The 26,546-nt window shown below is 37.6% G+C and overlaps 2 long non-coding RNA genes across 2 annotated transcripts in view; one reads left to right on the top strand and one right to left on the bottom strand.

Moving 5' to 3' along the window:
• The window catches only part of LOC118168359, a 39,634-nt gene extending 22,601 nt beyond the window's left edge, over positions 1-17,033 (top strand). Inside the window, exons 2-3 of the long non-coding RNA XR_004751509.1 lie at positions 8,603-8,676; positions 16,933-17,033. This is a non-coding gene — a long non-coding RNA (uncharacterized LOC118168359). The remainder of the gene's footprint in view (positions 1-8,602; positions 8,677-16,932) is intronic.
• The window catches only part of LOC118168358, a 66,476-nt gene extending 39,930 nt beyond the window's left edge, over positions 1-26,546 (bottom strand). The window contains exons 1-2 of the long non-coding RNA XR_004751508.1: positions 26,407-26,546; positions 25,202-25,285 (exon numbers count right to left, since the gene is read on the bottom strand). This is a non-coding gene — a long non-coding RNA (uncharacterized LOC118168358). The remainder of the gene's footprint in view (positions 1-25,201; positions 25,286-26,406) is intronic.

Here is a 26,546-nt window from a genome sequence, read left to right as displayed (position 1 = left end):
AACAATGTTTCTGGCACTATTCTAGGTCATGCCCCCCCCCCCCTGTTTTTTTTTTTTTTTTTTTTTTTAACACCAGAAGACAGGATCATAGGCTGCACAGGAGCTTATTCTTCAAAAATGCTGTTTTGGGGGCAGTGGATATTGTTCCAGTCTTCCTCTAATTCTGCCACAGGCTCACAGACCCTTTACTATGGGTCTTGACCTTGAGCTTGACTAGAGAAAATTCCTTTTCTTAGTTCAGTGCCATCAGGCATTTTTATTTTCTTCTCCCTTGGTGGAGTCTATACTTTTTATTCCCTGGATGATTTCTTAACCAGGTTCTGTTATGTGTCATTCTTCCTCCCTTTGGAATAATTCAAAGCTGAGAATGAGGAAGGGGGAACCTAATGATTTTAAGAAGACTTGTGCCCATTGGAATGATAAACAGGCAGCATTATCTGATAGGTCTTTAGTCCTACCAAAGGAGCAAAGCATGATTATCCCTGACTCAACCTGTTTATTATTATAAAATGGATTTCTATTGTACTTTCCACTCTTTCTGTCTGATGTACTCTGTCATGACATTATTTATGTAAACATAAAAGGGGGCAAAATATTTGTAGTTCTGTTCAGGTCTCTACTGTCCTATGCCAAAACTGGAAAAGACAAATCCTACCTTGCTGAATACAAATGGATTACCAGTTATTAAATATAGTAACCATAAATGCTGTTGTTAAAAAAATAAAATAAAATAATATATATATTAATGTTGTAGACCTTTCCATGTCACTGTTGCAGATTTATTATTGTTTATCAATATATTAAAATCAAAACCAAAACAAAACAAAACAAAAATAAAAATGCAAAAAAAAAAGAAAAAGAAAAAGAAAACACACTGTTTCCTCTCCCTCTAGGGCCATATCCTTTTGTTCCTCACTGTACATCTCTGTCAAGACCAACAAGATGTTCAACCAGCTGGACCTGTGCATTATATTCTCAGAGAATTTCTTACATGCACATCTCTTTCAAAACCTTCACAAATAAATAAACAAATAAATAAACAAATATTTTCAGTGTTTGAGTCAGTGCACAGATGCAGAAGTGGTTAAACTGGCTAAATATTCTTCTGCTTTGGTGTATAAGGAGTTAACTGCATGGGAGGTGGATCATGCCTATCTTTGCAGAGATGTGGGGTGTGGGCGAATGACAAAAATGTATTGGTGAGACAGAGGGGTAGCATTGTTTGGGAATCATTTTTTTCACCTTATCCTTACTTGTTATTTAATGGTCTTAAGATTTTGTTTATTTATGTAATTATTATTATTTTGCAAATGTCTGGGAGATCCATCACCCCAAATAAGTAGACTTTAAAGGTCAAGAGAGCTCTTATCCTTTCAGTTCATTTCATGAGAGCTCTGAGCAGCAGGCACTGCAATCTCAGCATGGACTCAACGATATTTCCTCACAATGTAGCCAGAAACTGCATGCCTGCAGGGTAAAACAAAATTACCAGTGTTCCCCCATGAATGTCCTACACCTCAAGAGGCCACAGCCAGCTACAGAGCAGTTAGCTGCATGGCTGAGCACTAGCAGTAAATGCTTACTTCAATTGTGGCAACTGCCACTCAGAAGGGATGCATTTAATCTTGAAGGATAGATGTCTCAAGACATCTTGCCTAAGTGACATAAAGTCTCTGGATGTAGAAAGGAGTGCTGAAGGGTTCTGTATGTAGACAGTTTCTCAGTGAAAGTGGGGTAAGTGAAGAGAATATGGATAGCAGTGAATAATTTACCTTTGATAATAATCTTGTCCTCATGTCTAATGAAAATGCCCAATTAATGCGCACAGAAAAATGTGAAACCTGACGATATAGAAGAAAACCAAAAATACAGTAAAGAAAACTCTCTTATTTTGCTCATTATTATTAATGGAAATGCACAAAACAATTTTGATGAACCTATGCAATGACCTGATGAGAACCGGGTTCCAAAATGTACAGAAATTTTCTTTGGGACTAACATTACTAAACAAGATGGTGATGTAACATTAATAAACAGAGAGAGTATGCCAGTGAATTGCTGCTTCTGATGGACCCCAGTGAGCTCTTCTTGATCTAATCTGTTGCCCCACCCAATTCAGACAGAACCTGCTACTATTCACTATTAAATATTCTGTACGAAAATGGTAATAGCATTGAGATTTCTTGTGAGATAAGCAGAAATTAAGGTCAAATGAGAGTAAAATGCAGACTATATTTCAACAGCACAGAAGGGTCTAGGGGACACTGTAGGCTTCAGATTTCACCCATGCAATTCTGAATGGTGTGGGAGAATTCTTACAGCATTATATAAAATATATTTTTAAAGCCTTTGCTACTGTCAGTTACTTTGTGAATTTTAAAACTATAACCTGAAGGTGTAATAAATACTGTGCAACCTGATCTGAAGAGAACTTTAGGTAACTTACTGTAAATACACACGCAACCAGTTCTTTCTAAATATATTGGCCTATTTACTGCGGTAGTTACCTGTTTAAGACTTGTAGTTATATTAAGTAAAATAGTGTGCCTGGGCTAATACATTTTCAGAGAGCCTATTTGTTTTACTGAAGAATTTATTGCAGCAGTAATAACTGTCAGAGTGAAAGCGTGGTTAAAGTGCTAGAGACAGGACCAACTGCAAAGGGTATCTATCAAACTATCGACTTCCTGCCAGCAGCGTTGTGAACTCTTTTGTCATAAACTCAAGCACCCAGAGTTGAAACCTCAATCAATGAAAGGGGAATCTGGTATCCAGCTCTTTTAGAGAGGGCATCTCTTCTGGTTGACCCATTAGGACATAAGTAACAGTTTTTATACAGTGCAGGTCTGATTTATAGATAGCCTTCAGATTAGCTACTGACATTTATATTTTAAAGGATGAGAACAACACTTAACATCTGAAAGAGTTAAATACAGAGCTCTCGGTTTTACTCTAACAGATACTTTTATCTTTGTAACCTGCAAATAGAAGTTTCCTTACACTGTGTAGTTGTCATGAAAAAAAAAATATAACAAAAAGTTGTGTTGTATTTTATTTTATTTTTTATTATATTTTATTATTTTTAGCCTTTCAACTCAGTCTCAGCAACCTGGTACCATGGAGAGCATGGTCTTGTTTGAAAATATTGCTGACTACTATTCCCTCAGCATTACTAAAGGCAGTATGCCTCTGTCCTCTATGGACATAATTCACTTGTTCACTCTCCAAAACCCCGCCATCTCTCAGAGCTTCTTTTTCACCTGTGACTAGGAAATTGTTTAAAACTTCTACATGATTATAATAAAATTTATTAAAAAAAGCGTAATTAAAAAAAGCAAACAACAAAACAAAACAAAAACCTTCCTAATTAGTTTGTACTTCTGATGTATTCCTAAAATCACTCGATAATGTAACAACAATGTGGATATAGGGTGTAGGGGATGGGGCATTTCATTCTTGGGTTATATATAAATGTAATGAGTGCTCATGTATATTTTAATGATGGCCATTTGTGGCTAATTGTCATATGTTGCAATCTAGCATGAGCGACATTGTGGAAGAACCTGTTAAATGCCTGGACTGTTTGTTGACATCTAGGGCCTTGAGGAGTTTTCTTTAAAACATTATAAAAATACGTACAGCAGAAAGATCTAACCAGCTCTGATTCAGGTCAAAGACGTGCTTGCAAACTGGGGGCAGATGGGTCACACTTTGCTTGCCTTTGCAGAATTCCACTGGGAATTTCATTTTCAGCTCAGTGCATCTGGTAGTTGGACATGCAAATTTCCCTAGGCATCTTTTCCTCATTTTTTGTGAGCTCGGACTGGCTTGCTAGGATTGATCATGTTGTGTTTTTATTTATTTTATTTATTTTATTTTGTTTATTTTATTTTACTTTATTTTATGTTATTATGTTATGTTCAGACGGGCACCCTGCACGTGTCCCAACAGGAGATACTACCTGGGAATTTTCTCTGTGGCTCAGTGTGAACACTGAAGTCAGTGCCCGCTTTGTGATTTCTGTACATTAGCAATTTTTAGCATGGTTTTTGATTCACACAGAGAAATTTAGATAGAATTATTTTTCCTGTTTTGGAGCTCCAGTAAAATTGAGGGTTTGACATTGGCTTGGTTTGTTTTTGCTTGCTGTCGTCTATTTACCTTTTAGAGGCTGGGGGAGGTTCTCATTTATATTATGTCTTTCATATGTGTTTCCCATTTTTACAAGGGGAAACTTTCATTGAAATCTGAGTTCTGTGGTGCCGTTAGCTTGATCGCTGCAGTATCATTTCAATTTGTTTTGCTTCACTGCAAACATTCACAAATATGTTCCATTCTCCCACCGACAAGAGAAATGACCTAGGTAGATTGTTGCTGTGTGTTTGGTACAACAATCTTGGACCTTAGAAGAGGAACTTTTCCTTTGTCTCAGAAAAATAACATTTCCACCAATAGATGAGATTTTTTTGTGCCATTTGTCTGAAACAAGGTGATAGATCACAACACAAGAATGAAACAAAAGTTTAGTGCATAACCAGATATTATACAAAACACATTGTCGGTTTCCATGTTTGCATAAGTATCCCCATCCCCACCCCACCCCCCCCTTTTTTTTTGAGTCATTGCTATTATTTTTTAAATTAAAAATTAGTGTTGCCAGACATTATTGTTATATTTGAAATTTAGGCACATATTCCACTTATGTGCTATGTAATGCCCTAAAGAGAAGTGGTTGATAACATTTTAATGTGTCTGTTTTACAAGGATTAATGTTATTGTATGTACTGGGATAGTGATTCCTACTTTCCTTTTATTTTGCACAGTATAGCATACTCAATGTTATCAATAGCTCTCAAATCAGCCTGCAATCCATTAGGCCAGTTTATCTGTTGCAGTCCGAATGTGTTTAGCTCATTTTCAGTCATATGATTGCCATCTCCGTGTACTCCATATGATCAGATTCAGTACCGACTGGGTTACCTATTGAAATTGATGGATTCCCACAAGTTTAGTCTCTGCAAAAGTTATCATCAGGATGAAGACGAGAAGAGCTTTCTTCTTGTAGTGTTAAAGAGTTCTGTCATAAACACAAAACAAAAATGGGTTTTGAATAAATAATAACCTTTAAGTGAATCTTAATAACCTTAAAGTGAATCGTTGCCTTGAAACATGTAGGACACTTGGAGTCAATCATGAGATTTCTTATTCAAGAGCAGGCGACAGTTATTATCTCCCGCACTGAGAAGGATCAGGGTGTGGGGAGCCTTTCCTTCTTGCTTATGCTATTGTGGCTTAGATCCTTATGAGACACAACTGGATGCTCCTTCCAGCAAATCCAGATTTCTCTTAGCATTTGCTGATGATGTAGTTCAGATGTGTTATTCAGCCAAAAGCAAACATCTCACCATCTCTGAACAACACCATCTTAGGCCCCTGTGTCATTAGCACAGTATTTTTGTTTTAATTAGAATGAGTGATATGCTGCTAGTAAGCATACATATCATGTTTCTTTCTGTAGACTTGAGGCTTTTATGGTTTAGCTTTTAAATTTACTCTGTTTACAATCAATAAAATGTGCTACAGGCTCAATAAGACCAAAATTAACTTAACACAATTAGCTATAATTCAAACTTTCTGCAAATCTGGTCCTTTATTTGCTGTTTTCACTAAATCACTGTGAGTGACTGTAAGGTAGAGCAGAATCCGATCAGAATATTTTCATCAAACTTGCATTATTTTGCCCTCCTCCAAATGGTTCCTGCATATCTTATCAATTGAGAAATAGAACAAAAAGAAAAATACCCCCTGCTCATTCTGTGCCCTGTAAGGATCTTTATTTGGGGGTGCCTGATCCGACCCTGGTGGCAGCATTCCAAACTTCCCATATGGCTGGGAGTCAGATCTGTGTCTCCCAGCACAGGAAGCTCAGGAACCAGCTCCTAGCTGTGGGAAGGGATTGTAAGGTGATGCAGGGCAAGGCACACATGTTGTTCTGCCCTGGCTGGAGAGGTGGGCTGCCTAGTGGGGTGCTACCGAGGCAGAGGACATGCACCCCAACCTCTCATGGGTGGGTGCAGCCCAAGAGCCACAGTTTGACCAGCCCCGATCAGAAGCTCTACAGGCATCTGTGCTGTTTGCGTGCCTTAACAAAGCTTCAAAAATTGTCTCTTCTCTTTCTTTAACTAAATGTTTTCCTTGCCTTGGCCAGCACTGACAAGCTGCACAGAGAATTGAGTGATAAAGTAAACAGTGTGAGTGATGTTTATTGCTATTCTCAAATAATGACAGCAATTTCTTAAATGATTTTTCACCTAAATGGTGTTTCTCTAAAATCATGTAGGAGTTCAGGCTGATATTAAGACCTAAATTGATGCCAGGGGAGTTGTGATTTGGAACAGAGATCATATATTTTATTTCTAAACCTACATTTTTTTCTGGAACTCAGCAAGTATGCAGAAGACTGTCATTGTTAACATTCACCCACATTCAATTCTGTAGATGCTTAACAAGTTTTTCTTAACTAATGGCTTCATAATTGAAAAGAAATATGTAAATAAAGCAGAGTCACAATAAACATTACAGAAAAGGGATAATTAAACTCCTTTTGTCCATGCCTTTTTTTTTTTTTTTTTAATTCAAAAAAAACCTCTTGTTTTGCATAAACATAAAGCAAAGTTAACTAAGCAGTTAAAATTTTTATTTCTTTCTGGTATTTTTGGTCACTGTACTCAGAATTTTTTAATTCCCTTATTTCAGAGTTTCAAGCTGACAGAAATTGAGAAAATATGCATGGATAGAGTGTTTCAGATGCTAAATTAAATGGTGCGAGTTAGAAAGCAGTGTATATATTCCCAGCCTGGAGCTCCCAGAGTTATTGTACAAAATTCTACATTAATATCTTACTCAGTTTCTGTGATTATATCCTTTATATCAGTGAATGTCATGGCTGCCAGGTAAAATAAAACCATCTTTTGTGTCCTCTTAGAGTTATGCCAAACCTAATAACGTGTGAGAGTAGGTCCGTGTTTCTCCGGAGCCGGCGATGCCAGCCTGTCCTCGCAGACTAATGTGTAATCAATACATCTTTCACCGGCAACCACAGCCCTAGTGGAGCGTGCAGGGATGCCGGTCGATCCATCATAGCCGGAGGTCACTGCCACAGCAGCTCGGCGCCCCTGGGTCTCCTTACTTCGCCTTGGACCCGGCCGTGACTCCCAGGGCTCGACAGCAGCTGGGGTTGGTGCGAGGTCAAGTTTATGCCCGGCGGGGTGTTGGCCTCTTGGATGCTTCTGACACTGACCATTAATTCTCCTCTGTCGCTGTGTTTAACCCTTCCCTGCCAGCCCCTGTGCAGCCTCAGCTGGGGCTCGGACATGCCAGGAGGATGCCTTCTCAGTCGCCCCGTAGAAGTCTTGTTTTGAAACTGCACTTCCTCTGTCAGGTTTTATTTTTTTCTCAGTCCAAATGGGAGGCACTTCCTGTAGCTCTGCAGAAATTTCTATAGTCAGGAGGGCTGCAAATGCCAGTGAAATTCAGCTTTGGGGTGCCTAGTCTGATACCCACAGTGGCCCAAGTCAATGAGTTCACCCCATGCACTGTCAGGAGCAGTGTTTGCCCACAACTACAACATGCCTTTATATCTACAGGCTTGTAAAATGAAGAGTGTTATCAAAGGTGCTTGAGGAGAGTTTGATTTTTTTTTTTTTTTTTTGGATTTACCCTCCAGTAGTTTAAACAAACACATGACCTCAGTATCTCAAGGTTTCACCTAAAACTGACAGTGGAATAACTACAGCATCATGAAACATCCTTGCACTACCTTAATAATCCTCAAGTGAGCAGAAACTGCTTATCAAATCACTGGGAAGCCTTGCTCTCATGAGATTTGTAAAATTTTAAGCCTCATTTGTGAACCATAAAGTTTTGCACAAGCTCGGATATGCAATATATATTTGACCTGCTTAGTACATTGCCACAGGAGGTAGCCAAGTAAAATAATTTGACTTGAGTAAAAAGGGGCAGATACTTTTATGATCACTAATAACATTTTTATAGCTATGAAAGCCAAGATAATAAGGATAATCAAATCATAAGTTTCAGGACATAAGCTGATTATAGTACCACCAATGGTCAGGAAGGAATTTTACCTTCTGTCAAAAAAAAAAAAAAAAAGAAAAAGAAAAAAAAAAAAGTGCATAGTGACTAAAATTATATTTTAAAAGGACTTAATCATCTTACAGCTGGGCACTGACAGCTGTAGCACAATAGACTAGGCAGGGCTGAAGTCTGCTCTGGTAAGAAAAAACCTTTGATTAGCTTCTACATTCTGGTATCTAAAAACACCCTTATGGCTTACACTTGTCAATTGTCATGTCTTTCTACCTGCCCTCTGTACTGTCCTTGTAATACCAGGCCTGACACCTCATTCTTTGCAAGTGTCTCCGTGCCTTATATCTCCTATTCCTACATTAATCTAATTTTGCTCTTTCATCATTTAAAAATAATCTGTTTTTCTAAAACCTAAAGAGGGACCACACTGTATTCTTTGTGCGACATTTCCTCTGCTTTGCATACCCTGCGCATGGCCTTGTTCTGTTTGCAGTTGATGGGAATATCCTCAGAGTCTCTCCCAGGACCCAGGCAGGAGGTGGACCTTCATATCATCAAATCATTCAGGTGATGGGCCCTTCGTGTGCCTCGTGCACTCGTTCAAGGAGCAGCGCAGTTTCACAGTGTCCCTCACTTAGGTTATTACTATGAGTAACAATTTGACACCACGTAAATGAAAACTAACAAGAATGGTTATGGCAAATATTAGTCCACAGCACCATCATTCAATAAGAATAATAATGTTCTTCTTTGTGTGCAAGTCTTGAAAGAAAAAAAATTGTTAATGTTAATTTGTATTTGCTTTTGAGAATGTTTGTTCTTTTCCCTATTATTTCTAACTAGAATTGAGGCTATTAGCAGAAGAACTTCTAGTGAGCTGTGTGCGAATAGACAGAATGAAGTTTCAGGACAGGTTTTGGTGTACTTTCCTTAGGTTCAAGAAGATGTGCATGTATAATGTGAGTCATACATAAAGTGTTTCTTTAGCAGTGAAAAGTTAGATATCTTCTGAGCTTTCTCTGAAATCAGTGGAGAGCCTATAAGCTCTAACAGGTGATTCATTTAAACAATCTCTGCACATGCAGCCTTACAATATGATGAATTTCCCTCTGAACTGCCCCTCTCTCTCACCAGTTACAGAGAAGCCTAGACAGTTTATTAAACTCCAGCATTGCAAAACTGAAATTAGATGAGAGAAATCAAGGCATCAGTGTATACACTCAATTTCTGTCACCAATTCTCTTGGTGAAGAGAATTCTCCAAAAGCCTTTAAAATTTCTATGACTGCTTAGTAAAGGATCCATGCTAGTGTCTAAAAATTGCATGTCTGAACTGAATAGCTGAACAGCATGTGTGTCAAAACACTGAAGCTTATGCTCACAGATAAGTATGTAACTAGGTACTTTACTGAAATGGCAATGCTTTTCCTGCGGTCTTTCCCTAGCCAGTTTGTTCTTATTGCCCGTACAATTTTTCATTTTATCATCTGTCCTATGAAGTTGAAAGCTTTTTGAGACTGGAGTCTTGCTTGCTACTTTTACTAACGCACCCAGAATTGCTTTAGACCTTTGCAAAGAAAATGTACGTATAGAGATTGCAAGAAGACATTCTGTAGAAACTACTCTCACACTGAAGGTAGGCTGTGATAAAAAAGCCCACAATCAAACAAAAGACACCCAAGAAGAATCTGCATTAAAAACTAAATCAGGCTAAGTCATTCAAGAAATGATAGAGAGGCTGTTTGTGAGATAAAAGTTTCATCAGCAGGCATGGAGTTGTCTGGCCTGATACCTTAAGATGAATGAAAGTGGCATGTCATCTGCATCTTTCCAGTGCATTTGAATTTATTTGTGGGAAGCAAATATTAAGTTACATAGCACAGCCTATTTTTTCCTGTGGATCCTAATTGTAGGTTGAGAACAATTTGTCCCCACTCTGTCTTCCCTCCGTCCACCACACTCCTCAAGAAAAATGTTAGAAAAGTAAAGATGAAGTTAAATCTAATCTTCAAAAAAATTGTATGTCCAACTGAACAACACCCACTCTTATATTTAAACTAATTTATTGTGCTCATCTGGTGTAGCTGAAGCAGTGTTTATAAAAAGCAGAAGTATGAATTTGTACATTGGGTATCTGCAGACAGGATTACTCACAAATGCTTGGCATTGGTGCCAGTGGTGGCTTTTGTCAGGCAATGGAAAAAAGCATGTTTAGGAAAGAAGGGATGGACTTTGATCTTTGCAGAAGAAAAGTCCATGGAGGAATATTTCTACACTGATCCCAGAATAACAATGAGTGTGATTCAATATACAGAGAAATAGCTGGTCCCATTGTCTTCTGTGCTCTGATATCTGACCTAAAACCCACTGCCTGAAATAAACTAAGTTGCTCAGTGGCAACTAAACACAACTGGCAGTGCAATTTGCTAATCATCTTTTATGCACTTGAAATACTGCCATATTCTGCCAGGATCTACTGTTTCCATGTGTACTTCTTGATACTTATAAAATCTAGCTCTACCAAACCAGAGCAATTTACAATGATGTATGGTCATTGCTTCATTCTTTTTTCTGTCAAGATAAACCTCATGAATGATGTGATAATAAATGCTGTATTAGAACTCATAAATGACTAAGGTTTCTATTATGTAGACAGTTCTGATGTTTTAAGATAAATTTATGTTAGTATGCTTGCACAGATGCCAATGAATTAATCTGAAGTGTGCGAAATTTGTTGGTGGGTTTGAGACAGTGGATTAAAATAGAAGTAAAATTGGTACAAGAAGAAAAGAAGCGTGAAAGAAAATACACAGTGGGGGAAATCAGGAGTGAACAAAGCAGGCAGGCTTATCTTAGGCTTGGGTTCACTGCTGAGGGAGCAGGAAGTTCTTGAGAGAAGGTGCATGCAAGAAGCTCCTAAAGCTATGTTAGAAGTCTGCTTGCCTGTAGGGCTAAGATAAAATAGGGTACAAAGGCTTGCATGGAAATTGCTTTTTATTTATTTATTTATTTATTTATTTTCCCTTTTTCTTTCTCCTCCTGAAAGGATGATGGGGACACAGAAACATGTATGCCTAGAAGGTCTGGAACTAATGTGGGGAGAACACCTGGCATAGCAGGGGCTAAGATAAAGAGAGGCCACAGGAACTGAGAGAGCGAGCGAGAGAGAGAGAAATTGTGTAGTTGAGCACAGCTAGAAGTTAAGTTGGAATACATAGTAGAGACAGCCATTTGAAAGTGTGACCTGATAAACAACTGTAATGTGGGGGTGATAAAATGGATATGAAATTTGTTTGTGATGACATTAGTGGTTGAAAAAAACCTTGTGGAACAAATGCTTAAGCTCTTAGTGTAATTTTGAGGAGAGGAATTAATAAACATTATGTTTGCAACAGAGAAACTAGAATAACCAGAACATTATAAGACCAGAGGTGCTTGATCACTCTGGGTAGCTTTGACAAAACCATCAGACGGCAAAATCAGTGGATAATCCAGAAATAGATGGTAGCATACAACGAAGAATAGTCAAATTCCAATGGAATTTGTACTAGTGACAGAGGTAGTAGTGACAACACAAGTAAACAATGTAAGTGATATGGAATACATTTTTTGATTTTAGTTTTCTCTTACAGAAAAAAATAGGTTTTAATCTCTTTATTGGAACATGGAACTGACTTGTGGACCAAATGTTTTAAGATTAAAAATGTGGGCCTGAAGTGATCTATTAATAGATGGTTAAACAGGTAACACAGAGCTCATGTATGAATATAGACTGCAAAGAGATGAATTCATAATGTTTTATATGATAAAGATATACCTCATAATATTTCTGAGTTCAGCACACAACATAGATACTAACTGATCAAATAGGGGTACTGTGTTGAGTTTATGTGGCAAGGTTTTAGTAGCAGGGGGCTGGAGGGGTGGCCTCTGTGTGAAGAATCCAGAAGCTGCCCCATGTTAGATAAGTGCCATTTTCAGCTGTCTCCAAAGGGATTGGCCACTAGCTGGAGCCAAGCCAATAAGCAAAGGTGGCACCTCTGTGAGAGTAGATTTAAGAAAGGGAAAAAAACTGCTGCACAACAGCAGCTGCGAGAGGGAGGAGTGAGAACCAGTCTTGCAGACCCCAAGGTCAATGCAGGAGGAGGGCAGGAGGTGCTCCAGGCATGCAGCAGCAGTTCCCCTGTGGCCTGTGGAGAGGCCTCTGCTGGAGCAGGCTGTCCCCCTGCAGCCCATGGGTCCCACATGGAGCAGATCTCCACGCTGCAGCCCATGGAGGAGCCCCCAGCGGAGCAGGTGGATGTGGCCTGGAGGAGGCTGCGGCCCATGGAGAGCCCCCGCAGGAGCAGGCCCCGGGCCACAGCTGCAGCCTGTGGAGAGGAGCCCACGCAGGAGCAGGGGTCTGGGGGGAGCTGCCGCCCGTGGGGGACCTGTGCTGGAGCAGTTTGCTCCTGGGGGATGGACCCTGTGGTATGGAGCCCTGTGGGAGCAGTGCTTGAAGAGCTGCTGCCTGGGGCAGGCTCAGTTCAGGAACGACGGCATCCTGTGGGAGGGACCCTACGTGGAGCAGGGGCAGAGAGTGATCGTGAAGGAGTGGTGGAGACGAAGCATTAGGGACTGACCTCAGCCCCCATTCCCTGTTCTCCAGCACTGCTCTGGGGGAGGAGGTGGAAGAGGATGGATGGGGCGCGGCATTGGGAAATTAGGAGAAGGTGTTTTTAGTTTGCTTTTAGTTTCTCACAGTTTTAGCTAATAGAAAATGCATGACATTAATTTCCCAATGCTGAGTCCAATGCTGAGTCCGTTTTGCCCTTGATGGTCATTGTTGAGTTATCTCCTTGTGCTTATCTCAGCACTTGAGCCCTATTCATTGTATTTTCTCCCTCTTTCCCTTTGAGGAGGGGGGAGTGAGAGAGCAGTTGTGGAACTCTGCTGCCCAGCTGAACAAAACCACCACACAGGTATATAGACTATAAACAGCTTTGTGTGCTTCAAGTTTAGAAGTCACTTCAGATAATAAATTATAAAATTTATACAGTTTGTATTCTAAGAAAATAACAGGGAAATAATTATATATCCAGGTGTATTCAGAAGTAACCCTATGACAGAAGAACTGAGGGTCAGCAATACTGTACTACCAGCACCTTACTTAGGAAAGGTTGGATTATGGTGCTTTTCCATAATCCATTCAAATATGTCTCTGCAAAGTAGAGAAGGTTGGCAGAGAATCGCCTGCACACCTAGTCCTTTTCAGTCCTAATTCTTATTCATTTGCACTCCTGAATGAGTAATGTGATGGTAATCTCTCTTTTACAAGTTTGCAAATAAACAAACAAAACCTCCAACCCCTATATTTCTAAAACAAAGCCCTACAAAATAAAACAGAAAAGAATCCACAGTGGGAATATTAAGAGCAGTACTGGGGAAAAAAATAAAAAATAAAAATAAAAAAGATAAAAGTTTGTACGTTAGATACAACCCTCTGAAGTATGAATTCCCCTGAATTCGGACTTGCAGTACAGACATATTTCTTGTTCTCACTGAAGAACAGTCAGTTATAAACCTTGCTGCTCCTTCCCTTCCACTGTATGAGACAACGAGGTGTAAGTGTCTTTTATAACCTTCCATAAGGTTTTTTTAGTATGCTGTGATATTTTCAGGGCAGGGACTAAATACAATAAGAAAAAGCATTAACAATGGATTTCATATTAGTATTTAATTAGCTAGAGGCCATGTAAGAATAGACTAAATATCAGCACAGGGTTCTTGATTACAATCTTAAAACAGATGGACATTTTTATCTTGAAAGGATGACCAGTTTATCTGTAGTTTTCCAGCTATCATGACTGATCTATATCTTCTTTATCCAGCCTAATCAAGTACAGAAAGTTTATTAAGATAATAAGACTGAAAGTTATCACCAGTTCGGCTCTCTAATCTTGATGCAGTTTTGCTGTGTTCTGTGTTTCAAGAGGTCTGTCAGCCAACAAAGGCTAAAGTTTGAGGGGTATCATTTACAGGCCTACAATGATTTTTTTTTTTTGCTCAACAACAAGCAACTTAAAACCAAGGTTAAATTGATGGCAAGAGGTTATTGTCATGACAACTCCAGCAGGCTAAACACAGAATATAAGAACAGGGTATCAGGTGGAATTCTTTGCCCAGAACAAGCAGGTTCCTGGGTCTCCTAGTGACTCTACTTTCTTGGTATTGCTGACCGCAATTCTGACTTACCTTCTACAAGCACAGGAGAGAAGATTCAGATGGTTTAAATCAGAATAACCACAGTAGTGGAATGTATGCCAAATGTTGTGGATGAAATGACTTGCATAACCAGTGGATGTATGCATTGAAGAGCCAAATGTCAGGAATGTAAAATTTGTGTTTGCTTTTTAATACATGTACCTTCTAAACATTTTCAATATAGTCATTTTTATTATTTATAAGTTATTTAGATTTAAAATTTAAAAACCTTCCTGAAGAGATACTAAATTTGGATTTGGATTTATTTTTAAATCCAATTATGTCATAAGAGATACCTTCCATTCTATTAGGATGACTGCATTTTTTGCATTATCAAGGAAGACAAATTGATTTTAGGTAAGTTTTTTATGAAAGCATCAATATATCCATGATCAGGTGACTGCATGACATTTGAAGTGGAAAAGCAGTTCACAGCTAATACAGGTCCAGTAGTTAATAATCTGAAAAAGTTTCTGTGTTTTGAACCGTCTTTTTTTTTTTTTTTTTTTTTTTTTCCTCAGAAGTAGAGGCATACCTACTATTGCTACTTGAGTACTAGATTCCCATCTTGCTTTTGGATATCCTGGCAGTACATTGCTTGGAAAGAAGTCTCAATGTGTGTGGAATCATCATTAGCTGTGAGCAGAATAGAAAGGAGCACAGTCTATCAGTAGTTATGGCACTTCTTGCCTTGCCTTTACAAGTCAGAAATTCTCAAGGAGATGGGCTATGGGGCTTTTGACTGAAAGATCAATGTTTAAATAAAATCTGTGCGCTGATTGCACATGTACACATTCAATCAATGAGTCACTGAAATTCCATAACAAGCTAAATATTGATGACTAGAAAACAAATGTGTGCAATTGCACTTCACTCTGTTTTTTCTTGCTCTTCCTAATCTCACCAACCCTTAATAAATATGAGGTTATTACTGCCAGTTATACTACATGTTACCAGCTATTGTGTTATGAAGTGCTACAGTTTGCTGTTATTGATCTTACCTGTCTTTTTAATTATTAAAGTGACCTGAGGCTTGGTTTGGTCAGCCATGCAGGCATTCTTCCACCTTAATGATGAATAGTGAAATGCTATTGTCAGGGTGAGGGAGTCAGAGTACCCATAGTTTAATGCTCTTTTACATGCCAATTATTCTCCAGACTATAGAACAGCTGCAGTCAATTAAACATCAAAATCTGGAGGTCATCTGTCTGCATCTTGACCTCTCTGTGACTGAAACTCAACAATAGATATCTGTGATAATCTTGCCTTTCCTATGAAAGAAACTGTGTTCTAAACTGTATAGGTGATGCCCCAAAAAGCCAGGTCATATTTCAGCAGAGACAAATTTGGGAACAGAGCAAAAAGTGTGGTCAGATTGTTGGAGACTAATTTAAGAAGGACCTGAACAGAAATACATAATCTAGATCAAATAGTTTTGGATATGTGAAGGTTGTGCAAGCAGATGGGTCAGTTTTTGCAGGAGACAGAGATGCTAAAACTCTGGTCTTGATGAGAATCTGACCAGTGATATCACAGTAGTGCCAATAATGGAATGAAGCAGAATGTGACAACCATTTAGTGTGTTGGTATCATGCTGCTGTATGTAAATCAGGCATCTTTCAGGAACCTCCCACCTTTTGTACCATGGAGAGTGCTGTAAGCAGTATGTAATATAACCCAAAGTTAAACTTTATAAATAGGTTTTCCAAGGGATTTATAAAAGAGGCTGAACCAATTGTTCATTATCTTGTAACTTAATGTCCTACTAATATCTGATTTTTTTTAGCCCTTTAATTTTACTGATAAAAGGAAGGCTTTTCATTTTTCCTGGTTCTTACCTTCCTCTCTTAGGAAAAGGTTTCATCCTACAATTTGTTTTCTTCCAATATATATTTTAAATACACACAGAAATATCTAGCCATTTGTTTTGTGACCATATAAGTAACTTTCCCCTTGATTGTTGTTTTACATATATTTATGTATTACTTTAAAATTGTTGTGATAGAAAGGGACAAAGTGTTTTCAGGAGAGGTTTTCATTTACAGCATAGCAGATTTGTTAAACTTTCAAACAGTATATAAAAATCCAAATCTTTACGAAGATGGTACAGTCTAGTGAACAGCAAAGCCTGAAGCCTTACTCTAAGACAACCACCCTTTCACAGTTTCTGATGCTTGTAACAGCTAGTGTAGTTTCTAATTCTTGTAAAATATAAAGTTCTCTATGCCCTTGAAACCATTTGGAAATTGAACCAAATGTTCAGCACAAAATTTTGCTATCTGCTTGAACATGGCTATTCATTGGGTGTGTCCTGGCAGACAGCAAATTTCTGGATAGTTTATTCTACTGGCATTAGACCTCAGAGTCCTAGTGATCAATTATTTGCCTGTTTGAGAGATTTTGTCTCTTCAGCTAACATAGCAATGGGCAACAAATCACTCTGGGTGTGATCCAAAGCCCAGTAAAGTCAATGGAGGCATTTGTGGAAGGTAGGTTAGGAGGACAATCTTTAGTAATGATTTCTCCAGAGCTCTCTCTTACAATTGGTTTACCACTGATCTATTTTTTTTAACCTTTGTAGTAAACTGAAAAGCCCACTTCACTACTTCCACTCTACTGAGAAATGCTGAGCTGAGAGCTGGAAGGATTTTTGGATGTTTTCCTGACATTAGGCTGATGAGTATTTACATATCATCAGATGGATATATATATATATATATTTAATTTAAATTTCAGGAGTACAGCATAAGGTAGTTGGTTATTAAAGGTTTTACAAATATAAGCTAATAACCTAAATTATACTTCTATATGGCTATAACAACCCTGTTTTCTATCTTCCCTGAGATATTTCCTTCTTTATACTTTCTACTGCAAGAATAACTACTTGAAGCAAATGTGCTATGTAATATTGCACTAAGGCGCTATGGATTTTTTAAAAGTACCTCTTTTGCGATATGTTAAAAAAATCTTGGCTGATTACAACTTGTTAGCTTTGCTGCTGCTCCAGTTCCGTTTACAAAAAAAAAAAAAAAAAAAAAAAAAAAGGCTTTATATTCCCTCCCACTGATTTTCGACTAAAACAGAACTTAGTTGCCTGCTGATCCTGCTGGCTTTTTTAAATGAAAAACTTATTCTTCTTAAACTACTGGAAAATTATGTTTAAAAATCAACATAATTTCATTGCCTTTTATTTCTGTCTGTCATGAAACTGCTAGGCTGCTTTCTGGAGCAACTCAATGTAATTTAATGCACAAATTTAGTTATAGTTATGAATATACTGACTGAAAAATATTTTAATGATCCAGAGATATTAGTCACTCTATAGTAAAACTGTGTGCATACATTGGAAAAAAAAAATCAGTGTCTATAGATGCCTCTGTCTTCATAACAGATAAATGCATAGGATTGAGACTTGGCAGGTTCGCTAAGGAGTGACTTTTCCTAGCCAGTGTACTGGATGTGGTTCAGCCATTTAAATTGCAGAGGACATAGAAATTAATTCAGTGTGATGACATTGCATGACTTTTGTTTTTAAGAATGGTAAGAGCCATTCTTAAAGTCAGGAGAACATAGAATAAAAAACTTTACTTGAAGACTGGCAGAGAATGACAATATTTCTACTTATTGAACAACATGGTGGGATTGCATAATTTCCCATTTCTCTTCAATAAGGATGAAGTCCATAGGAAGAACCAACAATGCTGATGTCTTGCAGGGGTCAAATCTCACGCTTTTCTGAATGTTTATGAAAGTTGTGTGTGTTTTATAAAATTAGCCTTTTTGGTGAATTTCCAACCATTCTATTTTGATGTATTCCTTTTGCACTGACTATGCACCTGTCCTTTAATACATGTACCAAATAATTGGCCATAAAATGGGACACAAGGGTATGAGAGGCACTTCTTATATATACAGCCTGGTAGACCTCAACATACCTTTTAGTAAGTAGTTCAGTGTGAAAGACAGGGCTTGGGCTGCAAGACCAGAAGAACCATTTATATCTTACAAAAGATAGAATATTTCACCAAAGGATTATTTTGCTTCAAAACCGTTTTTTTTTTTTTTTTTTTTTTTTTTTTTTTTTTAAATCGGTTCCATCTCCCATTTTCCAATGGTTAGTTACATTCACTGTTCAAACCATGTGCCACTATTCAAACCACGTGCCTGACTGTGGCTGAAAAGATCATACATACTTGGAGAGCACAGCCTGTATAGTTTAAATGAAGCCAACTGACCGTCAATTGATCCTTAATGGAAAGATCAAAGAAAATTAGTATTCTGCATTACAGATTTCCAGTTCTATGAGAAACCTTTTTTGGCCCCTCTACTTTCCCTCCCCATCTGTATTATTATAGGGAAGGTATCACACAGTTCTAGGTTGGCACTGTTTAGCCCATGTCTGAATAAAAAATAGTTTTGGAAGAAAATGGTGTATATCTTTTTCTCTCTTCAAATAGTACAATTTTCTCACTAAATTCTGGCCTAGGTATGTGACCAATATTGCAGGAGGTTTTAAGATTTATTAAAAGCAAGAGACAAGTGCTTGTATCCTATTACCTTTGTAGTGTGATGGCATTCAACTTATCCTGTGTCTCTAAAAATATTTTGTTTGCTGCTGGTTCACTCAGAACCTGAACACAGTTGCTATCACAGTGACTGTCATATTAATAAGTCTTCAAACTGCATGGATTAAAGTGACTGCTGTAATAAATCAGAGTAGTGACCCAGTAATTCTAGTGTCCTGTCGTTAAATCACTTAGGACCAGACGCTCCAGAAAAAGGAATGAAAAGTACTCTTACTTAAACTCCATCTGTTGGCTTATTTGCACAGTCACTTTTATACTAGTAACATGAAATTCATACTTAGAGTGGTGGGAAGTCTCTTCCAACCTAGACTTGAGCTGTCTTCAGAGTAGCCTCTGAACATTTCAAGGAAATAGACACAGTCTTGTAAAGTTCACTCTGCTGCTTCCTGCACTCTTCAGAGACTTTCTCACTCATTACTGCAAGTGGGCGAGTGCCTTTTTCAAGCCCTGTAAAAATGGAAAATCTAGCAGATGGTAGATATGGCCTATATGCCTTAAGTCCCTTCATATCCCTCTGTCATGTTTCCAAAACTACTTTCCAATGTGCTTTCCCGTGGAAGTCATTGGAATATTCCTGTATTCCTGTTGGGTGTGATTATTACATTTTCTTTTCTATCTTTTTCCCCCTCGTCTCCCTCCCTCCTCTCCCTCCTCCCTTGTTTTTTCCCAACTGTAATTCAAAAGAAAATAGAGGCTTTTGTCATCATGTAAACACATTTATGGTAGATTTTGAGGGAAGAATAATTGGTCAGGCTGACTTACACCTCCTGCAGTACACTTCAGAGAACTATAAATCACTTTCAGTTGAATCTGGGTTTATATCAAACCTGCTGCTTCCATTGCTTCCCACAGGCTACCACTACATAGTTTAGCTTGTTTTTCCTACTCTTGTTACGTGTTTCGAAACTATGGTGTATTCCCAACAATCAAATATAGTCAAACATAGTCATTACAAACATAACCATCACCTACTGGTGATAATCAGAGGGGTTTCTTCTGCACGGTTGGGTCAATAAAATAAAATAAAAATCAGACCATCTTGTATAAAATAGCCATAGAAGGGAGATACATCTGTTTGCATCAGCTTGGGACTCACTTAGCCTGGATCTCAGAAGCCAAAGGAAGGGACGGAAAGAATGATGAACTGCCAACTGTAGGAGAAGACCAGATCTGAAACCATTAAGGAAACGAGGGTGCACAAGTCCATGGGATCTGATGAGATACATCCACGGGTACTGAGGGAATTGGCGGATGTAGCTGATAAGCCACTATCGATCATATTTGAGAAGTCATGGCAGTCTGGTGAAGTTCCCACTGACTGGAAGAGGGGAAACATAGCCCCCATATTTAAAAAGGGAAAAAAGGAAGACCCAGGGAACTGTGTTCAGACCCAGATCTGTGTTCCCATCCAAACTTTAAATGGCAAGAGTTTCTAAGTGGTTTTGTTGCTATTCTGTGGAAGTATGTTTCATCTGGACACAGCAGAGTATTTCTTACAATATCATAAGTAGAAATGCTTATGTATTAAACAACACTAAAGTAAAATAAAGCCCAGGCATGCTTAAACATCAGGGAAATCACTACGAAGATAGCTTGTAGCGAAATTCTAGTATATGAATTAACTGTTGAGGAAGCAAGAGCTATTCAACTTTGTAGTCTGCTTTTTCTTGCTCCAGGTAACAAATTCCTACCAAAATCATAAAGATCTTCCTGAAGGACATATATTTGTCCTTGCAACATACAAACACAAGACTGAACTGAACTGTAGATATTTTTGAAAACTTCCCTGGCATATGGATTGTTTTATTCCTCTATGCTTTATTCCTCCAAAGAGCAGCAGCCTCAGTCTATGATAAAATAACAGCAAATCAATACCATAGGCTTTTTTTTTAGGTACATAGACACATCTCAGTAAATTTACCTGTACTTTGTACTCATACTGGGGATAACTGGGGAATATATTATTTACCCATTTATAGAACCAGTTAATATTTACATGCATATTATTGAGGCTAATAAGTACAGGAACATACATAGATATTCTTAGATACTCTTGAAACTGACTCACTTTCTCAAATGGTAACTATAAAATAAATCAACAACTAAAAAATTCTGCTTCCGCACAAGTACTGCTTTTGCTTAACTAGACAAAAGACATGGGAAAATGTGAACATTTGTAGTGGCAAGAAAAAAGAAAGAATGACAGATTTCTATTAATATTCTCTTCTAAATAACGTTTAATGCCTAATTTTGACTTTTGCAGAAACACAATTAGAGAACAATTTTAATTTTTGATAACAGAAAGAACCCCAATGTATTCCTTGTTTCTCACTCCTTTCATTCCAAGTTCTTAAAATGCATTAAAAATGATACTAGTGACATCTATATGCTTTTCTGCCAATTGTGTGGATCTACAATGGTCCATAGAATAATATATGTAACATTCCATTTTTTAGACATGATGTGAGGGGATCATATAGGAGAAAAGAGTTCAGTTGTTGAATTTTAACCCAGATTCTGCAACAAGTGGCAGTGCTAACTAAACTGCAACAGCAGCCCCCCTTCCATCATAGGTGTCAATTGAAACTCAATGTAAAAATTGCTATTGACTTCAAAGTGGATGGAATCAGGTCCAGCAGTGGTTTCAGTGCATGCTTACTGCTTGCAAATAGGCTGAAAATGTCAAGACTGGAACTTCAAGGACAGTACTGGAAGCAACGGTTAGCAAACTCTGCCTGCACTCCAAAAATAACCCAAGGTCACTTTGAAAAAGTGTCCTCAGTACAACTGAGCCTTTGAATCAGGCATCTAGGTTTAAAGTATCAGAAAAAACAAGCTGTAAATTATGCACTGATGCAAAGCTCTAATCTATCTTGTGGGAAGTTTTCCTTTGCCTTCTTTGCATATGATGAGGCCCTATACTACCAGTGTGTGAGCGCGCATGTATGTTTCTATGGGCACATAGCGTTTCTCCTCTCTCCTGCTGAAATTGGATTACTCATAGGTGGCTTCATTCCAGAGCTTGGAATATAGCTAACAAATAGTGCTAGCAACCAAATTTGAAATTAAGTTACCAGAATTCAGTATTTTAGATAATAAATTAACAATTTAATTTTGATAATACTTTAAAGTAGATATTTTTATGACAATTTTCCATTAAACATTGATAATCAGTTATTTACAGTAGCTGAAATACTGTCACAGTACAACTTTGAATTTAAAAGCACTGCTATTAGCATCTGAACCAGCATGTAGGATGCTTGTGGACTGTGTATGTTGGCATTTTGGATGAGAATACTGGTTCATGTCATATGAAGAGTCTTGTTCTCTTCAGCCAGAAGTCTGAAGTTCAAATAGAAAAAATGAACGTTTACTGACCTATGTATGGTCTGCTTGAAAAAAAATAAAATATGACTATTTCTAATGGAAAATGCAGACTACTCAAACTAAGAAATATTTGTTGAAGAGGGCATTTTTTGAGAATTTCTTAATAGAAAAAGAAATGAAATAATATATATATATATGTATGTATATGTATGTGTGTATATATATATATATATATTCAGCTTGAAGCATATATTCAACTTCTGGTAAATCACCTTATGGCTTCCAAGGGACAGTTTGGAACTAAACACTGCAAAATAATTTCAGCTAGAACTTCTCTTTTTTTCTTCCCTTTTCCTTAATTTTGCATCGGCTCACAGACATTTTCAAAACTTTGATTTGTTCTAATACAGGATGGAAAGATAAAATTCAGGTGAAAGATTCTCAAGGAATAAGGAAGACACTTTACTATCCTGATCTACACCTAATTCGTTTCTTTAGTATTCAAGGACATCTCTTGTGTTGGAGAATAAGTTATTAGTGGTCAGCTGAGTTCCAGTCCTATTTCCCAGGAGCTTGAGTATTCATATTCTATAGTGGAGTAAATATTTTTAAACTCAATGATGGGTCTCTGTAAATTCACCTCCTTCTTTGTAAGACAGTTTTTTCTTACTGCTTCTTAGAATTGTATTCCGCTAGCAAGATGGTTGGATGGTTTATGTTGCAGCTATCAGGCCTGTCTGTGTACTAGAAAAGTACATTATCTTTGCTTCAGGGATCACCACTGCCTCCCTTTATTTATACTACACTGCTGTACCCTCCAGCCCTGTCATTCCAATAGTATTCTTGAAGAGAGCTTGATCCAAAGCACATTACAGAATTACAAACTCTCTTAAGAGTTCTGTGGCAATATGGCAAAAATGGTTATAACTTTTGAAATGCTGTGGAAATGTTTGCTGGAAGCCAATGAATTTCCTATCAGAAATGTCACAAACAAGTGGAAGTGAATAGAAAATCTGGGAAATCATTCAGATTTAAAAATAAAAATAAAAGGAAAAATAAACACCCTAGCCCCACCTAACCCGTTGAGTTTTGCCCTGCTTTAATCAATTATTTATGATGTCCCCATTAATCCAGACTTCAAGGTCAGTGCATTGAGTCTTCAATCTGGAAAGGAGCTTTGAAAAGAAATGTCATTGTATGCAGTGTGTGTATGGATCAGATATGCATGTGCTAGTTTTACAGACTGGTGTCAGTGTTGCATGTATTTATTTGGGACAGTGGTGATGATGTGTAAGCCATTTTGCTCAAAGAGAACAATGCACTGGGAGATTTTTTTTAAGCATTAGTTTCTGGTTTACTCAAGGCCTTCTCCACCCACTTTAGATGAGGGAGGAAAAAATCTTGGCAAGCAGTTGCTCTGAGGGGGCACATGGAGGCGTGTGTAATCATCTTGCCAGTTTAATTAACAGTGCTTTTGACTGATATGTGTTAATGAGGATAATGTACAGTATGGAGGGAAAGAACCCTGTGTGCTATATTAAAGGGACAGGTGCTGGGTGTACTGGAAAGTTCATGCTAATAAAAGGAAAGTGAGTGCATGAAATGACTTAGAAAGTGAGGGAGAGGAATCATTTATGAGATTGCTTGTAAGGGAGTATCTGTGCATCCGGTTCATGTGCTTCAAAGTGCCTTGCAATGAAAAATGAGGGAGTGGAGAAAATCTGCCTATTGGCAGCCCAGTTCTCCATGGGCAGTTAGGTGAGAGAGGCAGGAGCTCCCTGTGCCTGGCAGACTGCACCAAATCAGCTCACCTGTGTAAATGCTCTCCTGTGCATAAATATTTGCAAGAGTGGGCCTAAAGTGTAATGTATTTGGCATTCTGTGCTATTTCCTCTGAAATGACACTGCTTATAGTTAAGAGCAATCAATGAAAGATTTCCTTTTGCATAAGGGCCTTATCGTCTGATGCTGCAAGAGCCTCCTGCAAGGTGCTGAGTGCCCTCAACTCTAAGTGAAATCAATAGGATTGGGCACTAGCATTTTTAATTCTTAATATTTATGGGATATTTTTACTTTATTCCCTATGCTTTGAAAGTAGAACTAACTCTACAGTTATTTACAGTTCATTATACATTTTCATTATCTTAAATAAAAATCTGCTATTACTACATATGTAGTGTATTGAAAATTATCTATATATGTAGGAATACATGTATGTTTCTGTGACCAAAAGAGATATGATCATATGAAGGTATTGTGTTCACCCTTCTCTTTTGGAAAATATTTCCTTTTCTACCAGGAAGTGAACTTCTGAACTTTTTTTTTTTTTTTTTTTTTTTTTTTTTTTTCTCCTGTGAGTTCTTGCTGACACCATAAGTCAGGAGAGCTACAGGCTTGGGATAAGACCAGTGGATGGTGTAGTTGAGAATCCCGGTTATGTTACCAGTTCAGTGATAGGAGCAAGATAGAGTTTGCCCTCAAAGAACCCTTCTGTGTAAATAGCCTTAAACTGGTGCAATCCAGAAACCTTGAAGATTTTGGAGGATGATTTCCTTAGTTTTGTGACTGTGAGAAACAAAGTGTACCACCAGAGAGGGTGTTCTGACCAGTGGCTTTTCAAAATAACTGTTAAGCAGACTAGAAAGATGTCAAAGTTGCCTCTTGGCTTAAGTGCAATTAATTATTTGGGTAAATTCTCAGTTGTTTTCTTGTTCTTGCCAGTGTGCTCAAGACTTCTCAATATATTTTTCAAGACAATGGTAAAACTATATTTGCTTTATATTTCAATGGGTCCTACCAAAAATGGCACAACGTTCCCAAAAGTCAGGATGCAGGAGTATTCTGTTTTCTAAGTTTTTTAAAGTGTCAATATGTTATATTTTCAATATAACATATTTTCACATTTTCAATCCCTTTGTCTCCTTTAAAAATTCTTACTTTTTTTCTTCAACTAGAGAGGGGTTAAAATCCAAGACAGTGTTGGCATAAGATCAAATGGGTAAAAACTGGTTGTAAACACATCTAGGACAGAAATGAGAAGATTTATAACTAGCAGAAGACTGAAGTTCTGGAACAGTTTTAAAGTAGAGGCAATGAAGGAAAAAAAAAAAAAAAAGAAAAAAGAAAAAACGTTTAAACCAACAGTTTGATAAATTTATTAACAGGCTTATGTGATCTGGTTATTTCCATTCACAGTAGACTGGACATCATTACATAGGAGTTCCTTTCTACCTCTGTTTCCTAAAGAAATGAAGCAAATGCCAGTATTTCTGCCTCAGAAATACAAAACATTGGATAAAAATCCTAAGTAAATAGAAAAGAAAGCAGTCTGGAATTAGTCCTTACCTATCCTAAACTGACACCAGTAATGTTCAGACAAAAGACAGAAACTGGTACAATATCCAAATGCAGGTCCTCCTAGTTTTGACCTTTTTTGCTTTTTCCCAAAATATGGCAGATTTTATAAATGATTTTTTTCCTATTTCAATTCAAAGCAGGCATGAGCAAAAACATTGGCTAAATGTACTGTTATTCATTTTGGGGTCAGTATCTCATCCTTCCTGGACAGCTTTGCACATAATAAAAGAACTAACATCCAGCAGAGTTGAAAGCCTTCAATAGACCAAGGATCAGGCTCACAGTTTTAGGATCTGTGACTCAGTTCAGCAAAGCATCTGCTTAACCCTCCATACAAACTTCATTCCAATTAAAGCATATGCCTAAATATTTGGATGACTGCAGACAGACTTCAGCACATGCTTAAAGTTAAGATTATGTCTAAATGATTTATTAAACTGAAACCCTGCTTAACCTACAGGAAGCACAGGCTAATAACAGATGATGCTATTTGAATAATCGTCAGTACAATACTCTCTATTACTTGATTGATATGTTGCAGCTTCTCTTATAAACATGCATCTCAAAAATACTGTACAAGATGAATGGTGCAATTATTAAAACACACTTACAAATTAGAGGAAAAGAAGAACTAAGAAGTAGTGAAATAAAAGAGACTTTCAGATAACTTTAAATATCACTATCACGTTAATTATAACAGTAGATATTAAATTATATCAGATGCTCTTTTTCCCACTTAAATAATAAATAAAAATAAAGTACAACATTACACACATTGTTCTTACCCTTTATTATCTAATGATCCATTCTTTTTCATTCAGGCATTTCTGGTATGTGTTTAGCCATCTCACTATCAGTTGTATTACTGATAGTCTTGTTGCTTTCCTACTATCAGTTTTTTATATAGGATTCAACCAATATTGCT

Source organism: Oxyura jamaicensis, chromosome 5 (assembly GCF_011077185.1).
Source record: "Oxyura jamaicensis isolate SHBP4307 breed ruddy duck chromosome 5, BPBGC_Ojam_1.0, whole genome shotgun sequence".
Taxonomy (NCBI): Eukaryota; Metazoa; Chordata; class Aves; order Anseriformes; family Anatidae; genus Oxyura; species Oxyura jamaicensis.
The sequence above is the reverse complement of the archived record's forward strand: the minus strand, read 5'-3'. Positions and strand labels throughout refer to the sequence as shown.